The sequence below is a fragment of the Berghia stephanieae genome, chromosome 12 (assembly GCF_034508935.2).
Source record: "Berghia stephanieae isolate SIO BIC M18660-M18661 chromosome 12, UCSD_Bste_1.3, whole genome shotgun sequence".
NCBI classification, from domain to species: domain Eukaryota; kingdom Metazoa; phylum Mollusca; class Gastropoda; order Nudibranchia; family Aeolidiidae; genus Berghia; species Berghia stephanieae.
The window spans coordinates 508,428-518,208 of record NC_088371.1 but is presented as its reverse complement, the minus strand read 5'-3'; the positions used below and the strand labels follow the sequence as shown (position 1 = coordinate 518,208).

At 38.3% G+C, this 9,781-nt stretch overlaps 1 protein-coding gene across 2 annotated transcripts in view; it reads left to right on the top strand.

Annotated features, from left to right (window-relative positions):
• The first annotated feature begins 6,467 nt into the window (after positions 1-6,467).
• Positions 6,468-9,781, top strand: part of LOC144958141 (HIG1 domain family member 1A, mitochondrial-like) — a 16,607-nt gene continuing 13,293 nt past the window's right edge. The window contains exon 1 of one of the 2 annotated variants that reach the window (XM_078889887.1): positions 6,468-6,598. The gene's annotated coding sequence lies outside the window, so the exon portion shown is untranslated. The remainder of the gene's footprint in view (positions 6,599-9,781) is intronic. The other variant, XM_078889886.1, reaches the window with a different exon arrangement.

Below are 9,781 nucleotides of genomic sequence, written 5' to 3'. Positions count from 1 at the left end.
TATTATTATTATTATTATTATTATTATTACTATTATTATTATTATTATTATTATTATTATTATTATTATTATTATTATTATTATTATTATTATTATTATTATTATTATTATTATGTCATCGTTCTTTTGGCTAGTTTTACGTGTACTTATTTGCAGGTCTGATAACCCGCATTGTTACGGCCTCAATGTTGTAATGGAAATACTCCCAAACCGACGCATCCTGTTGTCCAATACAACAATGTTAAACCAAGCCCATACTTATATTATATTCGGTCACCAGACCTGTAAAAACGTACACTTAGGTTTAATCCAATGAAAAACGCAGGACGACTTATAGTACACAATTTGATGCCAGACGGAAAGAAAGAAAGTAGACCAAGAATGATTTTTTTTAAATCTGACAGTTGTTATTCTATAATTATTATTTTCAACTTGGATAATTCTGATCGGCGTGCCCGCTGTCTTTGTTCAACTTTAACTCTTTCACTGTGAGAAGAAAAGAAAAAAAATGTACCAGTAGATTTTTGATTGTGAAACACGCCGGATTTGTCAACCCCCCTCAAGACCCCACGGACAACATACAAATCTGGTTGTTTACAATCAATAACATGAATGAACTGAACGTCTCTGCGCTGCTCTTTGTTATTGTATTTAAAATGATGTCAAGTGAGAATGAACCCTAACCACGCCTGCAAAGGGACGACGCAACGCAACCTCGAACAAAAACTTGGCTTCGTTCCTGTCTGTTGGGATCAAATGTCATTTCATTTTGTCGTTTTCAAGCAAAACTTTTCTCCTGACCTGACTGAAAACTTTTTTATTTTAATGAGCAGAAAATGCAGACCTGCTAACTAGTTGAAACATTCGTAGAATTACGACATTTTGGCTACAATTTCAGAACTTCATGAGCATCTTTAATTCAATAAAAAATAGTGAAAAATGAAAGTTGATGCCAAAGACCAAAATTTTAATGATTTTGAAGGTTATTCAATCCTTGTAAATATAACGACTACAGTTTTTTTTTCTTCTTCTAAAATTACTTTCTTTTTTATTTATTTTTTATTTTATATATATATATTTTTTAATTTTCAAGTAGGCAGGTCTGAAAAGGTTAGGGAAAATTGTAACCCATGGATGCAAGCAGCTGTAAGTCGGAATGGCGGAGATCAAGACAAATTATAATATTTTGTCGTACCTGGGAAAACTCATAGTTTTAAATTTGGCCAGAAAACTCGTCCTTCAAAGATAGATACGATTGAAATGACCCTCATCTTGCCAAAAACTCTCAAACCTGGGACCTTAATAAAGACCTCGCCAACGTTCAGGTTTGAGAATTTTTGCCAAGATGAGGGTCATTTAAATCGATCGATATTTGAAGGACGAGTTTTCTGGCCAAATGTTTAAATACGCGTCTTAATTTCCAAAGTACGATAGATATTGGTTAATTTGAACCCAAGTTTTAATTTTTTTTATAGAGGATCCGATCTCCAGCATCTACAGTGTATTTCTAACGAAAGAGTGAAAATGGAGAGGCTTCGTATGGAAACAAAACAGACAATGGACGTTTCGGGTAAAACCCTTCGTCAGCACAACAATACACAAATTAACGTGGAAAACTAAAATGCAAAATAAGCATTTTATTTTCACTCTTTCGTTAGTATTTTCACGCTCACCGGTTTCAGGCAGCCCCTACCGTTTGCTACTTTACAGTCTAGCTCACACCGACATCTCACCGTCAAGAGTCAGTGGGTCACGTTTATCAATGGATTTAAATAATCCCTGACTGTGAGAAAGTATTCAAACTGATATTTATTGGGGGGGGGGGGGGGGGGGGGGGCAGTTGATAGCTTAGGTGCAAGAGCAGCAAAGGGACCGAGGTCGTTCTCGATTAGAGTCGAGATTTTTTCCCTACCCCCCCCCCCCCCCCCCCCCCCCCCCCCCCCCATACACACACAATATATTGCGATAGACAAGACTCATGTCCAAGGGTAGCAAGCAATCCCTATTGTCCGTTTCACTCAATAGATAGTATGCGCTTGGCTGAGAAGCTCATAACATTGCCATCCGGAAGTATAACGGACCAACACACAAAGCTGTGTGTATCCATGTACATTTATAGTCAGGTTAATACAGTTCAGTGAGCATTACTCATAAACGCGGATGGCAAAAAACAATAACAAAGACCTGAGTGACGTCATCTTCGAACTATCTATAGAGCCCGTGATTAACTCCGGCTCCATGAGATAATGGCTCTGAAGGACTACTGACATTTCTGCCCTACTCTGGAAAAACCCGTATTTAAAAATTTGGCCAGAAAAATCGTCCTTCAACTATCGTTAAATCGATCTTCGCGAAGTCCCAGGTTTGAGAGTTTTTGCTAAGATGAGGGTCATTTAAATCGATCGATCTTTGAAGGACGAGCTTTCTGGCCAAATTTTAAATACGGTTTGTTTTTCTCCAGAAGTACGACATATTTATTGAAGACTCCAGCCAGTTTTAAACATATTCAAAGGCTGCGGGTATTTTTCAACGATCGTTGCTGAAACTAAAATTATCTGGCTAAAATGTTTTGTCAAAACCAGGATACGTGTTGGCGTTACGTGATTTATAACACGGTTCCTCGAGTCAAGCACCAAAATGGGCGATTTATTGAGTTTACGATGAACATAGATGAGGATTTAAATGTATTAAAGTTAAAGATCGCCATACCGTGTCTTCAGTCAGGGGGTCCAGATAGCTCAGTTGGTAGCGCACTCGCTTCACCCACAAAGGGACCGAGATCGATCCCGGGTTTTATAGTTTGAAATCATTCCGGCATGATACCGGATTGACTTATGGGGTGACAAGTGCATTTACTCAATTGATGCTATGAGTTAAGTGAATAAATTCACAACATCCACCAACATCATGACGTAACTACAGTGCCATGCCCAACACCCAAAACCACGTGTGACATTAAACGTTTATAGATGATGTGCGCTTGGCAAAGAAGCTCACAACATTGCCATCCAGATTATAACGGACCGACACATAAAACTAAGTGTACCCTTGAACGTTTATAGTCTGGTTTATAGTTTAGTGAGAATTACTGATAAACATGGATGGATGGCAAAGAACAATAACAAAGACCTGAGTGGCGTCAATTTCGTTCTATCTATAGATAGTATGCGCTTGGCGAAGAAGCTCATAACATTGCCATCCGGAAGTATAACGGACCAACACACAAAACTGTGTGTATCCATGAACGTTTATAGTCAGGTTAATACAGTTTAGTGAGCATTTATCATAAACGCGGATGGAAAAAAACAATAACAAAGACATGAGTGACGTCATCTTCGTTCTATCTATAGTCTGATTGATGAAATTTAGTGACCACACCTCATAGAAATGGCTGGCTAAAAACAATAACAAAGAGGTGGATGACGTCTATTTCGTTTCTTCTATAGATAGTGTTCATTTGGCTTAGAAGCTCACAATCCAACACACAAAACTGTGTGTAACTATGAACTTTTATAGTCTGGATAATACAGTTAAGTGAGAAATACTCATAAACGTGGATGGCAAAAAACAATAACAAAGACCCGAGTGACGTCAACTTCATTCTATCTATAGGTGGGTGCGTTTTTATGGCTAAATTCTAAGAATTGTGATGATGCGAAGTCAAGAACATCATCGTTTTCGATTCCCTCTTCACTTGTTGTTTTGTAGACGACCTGTTCGTGCTTAGTTATCACTAAATTATATCATTCAGACTTTTGAAGGAACGGAATTAACGTCATTCGGCTTTGTTTATTTCTAGGTAGCTATTTTGGTGATTAGTTCTCACTAAGTTATATTAATCAGACTAATGGTCAAGCTCACACACCGTTTTATTTGTTGGTATATTTAATCTGGCTGGCGGATGTTGTGAGTATTTTACCTAAACGCATAATATCAATTCACGCTATGAGCGATGAGCACTAGGGCATAATTCAATTTTTTAAAAAAAATAAAAAAATATGAAGAGACTCCTATAATAATATTACATGTCAAGGTCACCACATTATGTGAGGACAGTGACCTTTAACCCCAACCAGACTCACACTTATGCTCCGTGCATTGTGCTGTGAACATCGTTGAACTAAAATATATAAAAAAAATTTTTTTTTAAATGACAGGCGTGCAAAACTCAGTGGTGTGTCGTGTTGGATAAATAAACAAAGCCCTTGCTTCTCTCGCAATGTGTGAGTAACGCATTATTATTTATATTATTATTATCTCCCGTTGCAGGCGGCAAGCATGACACACAGACGAAAATAAGAACAAGTGTGTAGCAAGAACGATGTGACTCGTGACCCTTCACCTCCAAACGTTATTATGTCGGGTGCTGGATGGAAATCGAATTTATTGACAGAATGAATTTGACGTTATAACTCAAGTCTTTGTTATTCTTTTTTTGCCATCCACGCTTATGAGTAATTCTCACTAAACTGTATTAACCTGACTGTAAACGTTCAAGATTACACATGGTTTTGTGTGTTGGTCCGTTTTAGATAGTATGGGCTTGGCTGAGAAACTCACAACATTGCCATCCGGAAGTATTACGGACCAACACATAAAACTATGTGTAACCTTGAATTGTTATAGTCTGGTGAATACAATTTAGTGAGAATTACTCATAAATGTGGATGGCAAAAAAGCTATATTTAGACTCGATTGACGTCAACTTCATTATATCTATAGTTTGATGTCATTTTTAAAAGGTTTTTACACCGTCGAGTGAGTTGTCGTTAGTAGAGCTCAAGGAAACGAGTGTGGTTGACCTATTGAATACAACTCACGATTTGTTTTCTTTTGTGGCCAAAGACTTGTCTGGTTGGGGTGTCAGGCTATAGATAGTATGCAGATGACGTCACTCAGGCCTTTGTTATTGTTTTTGCCATCCGCGTTTGTGAGTTGTTCTCACAAGACAGTATTAACCAGACTATAAAAGTTCATGGTTACACAGAGTTTGTGTGTTGGTCCGTTATACTTCCGGATGGCAATGTTGCGAACTCCTTGGCCAAGCGCATTCTATCTATAGATAGTATGCGCTTGGCTAAGAAGCTCATAACATTGCCATCCGGAAATATAACGGACCAACACACAAAACTGTGTGTATCCATGAACGTTTATAGTCAGGTTAATACAGTTCAGTGAGCATTACTCATAAACGCGGATGGCAAAAAACAATGACAAAGACCTGAGTGACGTCATCTTCGAACCATCTATAAATTAACGATGGCTACGGTTTGAGTTGACGAAGGCCGCGGTCAGGCTATGTTAATGAAGGCTACGATCAGATCGTTGCTGTCTGTATCTTTCGGTGTGTTACAATATTGATCTTTTATTTTCCCTTTTATGTTAGAGCATCCATTAAATGTGCTCAAACCTCTTTACAAGTGCTCTAATTCACCCTATTTATTTCTTCCCTTCATGTCTACCCCCCCCCCCCCCAATACATATCTTCGTAGCCAAATTTATTATTCAACAAAATGCGATTTATAAAGATCATTTTTTGTGTCTTGTTGATCTCCAGACGAAGGTTAAGAGTCGAAACGTTGTTTGTCTTATGTTATTGTCTCCAGTCATATAAGTCACACTTATGTTGTTCACATTATTTATCTCTCTATCTAAACTGGTTCATTAAGGTGCCTCTAGCTGCAAGGAGGTCCCATGCCAATTGATGCACTCGACATGACGAACGAGACATGACGATTGCAATGCAGTATTAAGATTTTTTTTTTCGACGTCGGGATGACGTAGACCAGGGTACTCATTTTACACCTGAGTAGCCTACGTACGGTAAGAGAGTTGCTCTTCATTTACAAACAATCAGTTTAAGCCCTTAACGTTGAGAAATGAATGGGTGCTGACTTGGTTGTGTTTTTATGATTAAAAGCTAGTTTAACATGCACCTCTAGCTTTGGTTTAACATGCAGTGTTCACTGTGACTCTATCATGGTAACTGTGCATGTTATTTACATTGTTAATAAACAACAGCTGTGCGGGACATGCCAAAGCCCATCAAGCCATTGGCCGTCGTCCTTAGGTACCCTATGATTGCCAGATTGATTTCACAAAATATGTGAAACTAGTCATAAAATAAAAATAAATTGAACTTTAATTTTTCTAATATCGATTTTCCCCCTAAAACGCACTTGATAAATAAATCACACCTTTATTTCCCCGCTGCCATATGTCTCAAGCAGATATTATATTCACATTGTATAGCGAGCGCGAAAACTGGTATATTTTGTGTATTAAGTGTTCGTTTGTTATCAAATGAGTAACGTTTTGTGGTTTGAATATGCGAAAAAACTTCCAAAATGACAATACAATTTTCCCCATACAAATCGGCTTTTTAGAAAAAAAAAAAAAAAAAAAAAAAAAAGATTAAATTTAAATGGAAGTTTGTGCTAGCAGCGCCAAATTGGTATTCCTGCTGTGAGCTTATTGTATGATCATATTGAACTTTGAACTTTTATGACACACGTGACCTTGACATTTCCGCTTTGCCCCAACCCTGCATCACTTTGACAAGTCTGCTTGCTTGATAGACATCGGACACCGGCTTGTGGTAACGTATTGTATTCATTTACTATAATTCACTCGTTTCTTGCGCATTTTCACGATTTATGCATTAACTGCTTGATTAATCAATACGAAGAACCTGTCATTACAAAAAAAAAATAATCTCATGCTTTGGTTTTCTTGCGAACGTGGCGGAGTTTTTTCTGTCTGCTGGAGAAAAAAAAAAGTTTATGGATTAACCTTAGTTAGGCAATCTGGGCCAAGGATTTCTCTAAAGCAGACAATATTCCATTGTCAAATTAGCTTTGCTATCTAAACATTTTATTGACAGTCAAGTCTGTGTTTTCTATCGATGTTTTCTTGAGTTAATGAAACAATTTGGGGGAGATGAAGATAATGATTTACGGCCAACAATGATTTAAGTTTCTCCTCTTACTCAACTCCCCTCTTTTCACCCGCCTCTCCCTCCCTCTTTTGTCCTCATCACTCTCCTCTTTCTCTTACCTCAGGGCATGAACCCTCATCTTTTTTCTTAATGTAGGGAACGCATTTTTGTTGTGTATTCTGGATTGCTCTAGTCCCCAGCTGTGTTGTTGTGAACTGTTTTATGTCCGTGAAGAACTGGGTTCGTGAGTCTTATGTGTTGTTTCTTCTTGTGTGTGTGTGTGTGACGTAACTGGCTATAAAAGCCCATGCATGCATTTAGTCTCTCTCTGTGCTCCTTTGAATTGTGACTGACTATAGTTTCTCCTGCTATGGATTAATATTTTCTAGATATACATAAGTTTGCGTGCTTTAAGGTATTTCGCGTGTCGGAAACCACGCCCGAGATAGCTAGAGATTTAGGCTGCGGCTATTCGGACTCTAGTCTGAGAGGGTCAAGAATAGTCCACCAGACAACCCACCGGAAATTTTGCCTGCAAGGAATGAGCTACCAATTAGCTGTGATCCACCCTCGATAGCAGAGATTGTGGGTGCCATTAACAAGATGAAAAGGGGGGAAAGCTGCTGGGCCAGACCAGATTCCACCAGAGGCTCTAAAAGTTGATGCTGAAAGAAATGCTGAGGCCCTACACCCACTATTTGAGAGAATCTGGAATGACGGGATATTCCCAACGGATTGGAAGGAAAGACATCTTATCAAGCTTCCAAAGAAAGGGGACATCATTAAACAGCCTCTCGGAATCAATTGGTCTAAGAATTCACCCTGCAAAGTCAAAGGTCTTGAGGATAGGTACGTGTCAAAGGGAGATGATCATAGTATTAGATCAGGAACTTGATGATATAGACACTATCTCGGGAGTATAATTGACAAGGATGGAGGCACAGAAGCAGAGGTGAACGCACGGATAGGAAAGGCACAGGCTGCAGTCACATCTTTGAACAGAGTTTGGAGAACTAGAGATATCTCCCTTCGACTGAAGCTAAGACTTTTCAACTCAAACATAAAGTCTGTCCTGCTGTAGGGATGTGAAACTTGGTTCGCATCACAGGTATGTATAAGGAGGGTACAGATTTTCGTAAACAGGTGCATGCGTAAGCTACTCAGAATAAAATGGATGGATAGAATAAAATATGAAGTATGAAAAAAACCACCTCAGAAACCAGTGGGAGAGGAAATCGGAAGAAGACAATGGAGGTGGATTGGACACACCCTTAGAAAGAATGATTCCACTATAATAAAGAAAGTATTGGACTGGAACCCTCAGGGCAGAAGATCAAGGGGAAGGCCACGAGGAACATGGAGAAGAATTAAAGAAGCTGATATACAGAGAAGTGATAAGACATGGAACGGGATAAAAAAAAGTTAGGATATAGAAGGATGGAAACTGTTTTTGGCCTATACCCTGTCCCAGGGTGAAAGAGGCAATGATGATGATGATGATTTGATCAGTGAGGAAATGTTTTTTTTTGGGTTTTTTGTTGTTGTTTTCTTGTCTTTTCTTCTATCCACTGGATGGTGCCAGGGATGAAATTTACCTTTCTTCCTTTTTACTGATGCAGAAATGACGTAAATGTGCCGTAAGCGCTGTAAATCTCCTAAAACAGGTCAACTTGTGGCCTCTGAGTTAATTGTCTGTTAGATCAATAGATAAGTTGTCAAAGTTCTGTCATCTTTTACTTTAATTGATTTTTTTTTCGTCAAATGTATTCGTCTGATCTGCCAATCATCCCTGTTTCTTTCAAACTGTCTCAAACACGGAAATGGTTTTTCTTCCAAACTGTCTCAAACACGGAAATGGGTTTTCTTCCAAACTGTCTCAAACACAGAAATGGGTTTTCTTACAGACTGTCTCAAACACGGAAATGGGTTTTCTTCTTAACTGTCTCAAACACGGAAATGGGTTTTCTTCCAAACTGTCTCAAACACGGAAATGGGTTTTCTTCCAAACTGTCTCAACAAACTGTCTCAAACACGGAAATGGGTTTTCTTCCAAACTGTCTCAAACACGGAAATGGGTTTTCTTACATACTGTCTCAAACACGGAAATGGGTTTTCTTACAAACTCTCAAACACGGAAATGGGTTTTCTTACAAACTGTCTCAAACACGGAAATGGGTTTTCTCTGTGCAGCTTTGTGGTCTTGTGGCTACGCGGTTACTTACCTGCTTGTCCCTGGTTTGAGTCCAGTGGACAAGACTCTGTCCCCGTGTTGTCTCACTGTACTCAGGTGTGAAATGAGTTCCTGGCTGATATGTGTTTTCTCTGTTTAAAATTTTAAAATGGTAATATAATTAGTCTTGCAGACGTTATGCCTTGTTCTGTATGCTGCTATTTTTGGCTAAGAAGTGCGTAGAAAAGTGTGAGAAGACAATAAATAAAAAATTCCGCAACGACAGGGGATCGAACCCACAACCTTACTGATATGACAACTCCGCCCAGCTGTGAGAGGGTAGCTCTACAATATTGTTAAATAATAATGCATTAGATTGAAATTTGAAACAACAAATTATTTTTATTTTTTTTTACTACTTGTTTGATTTTTAAAAGGTGAAAAATGACTTTAAAAAATTCATAAGACCACACATTTGATCTCTACCAGAATGATAGTTAATTTGCAAATATTTGTTACTATTAGATATCAGCAACGTATTGATAATGAAGTTTTATACATCAGTTAAAATCATCTTTATGAAAATTATAGACACACATCCCGCTCCCCTCCCCCCATTATTTTTCACCCAGAGGATCAAAATGTTACAAAACCACAGAATCAATTTTTGTTCA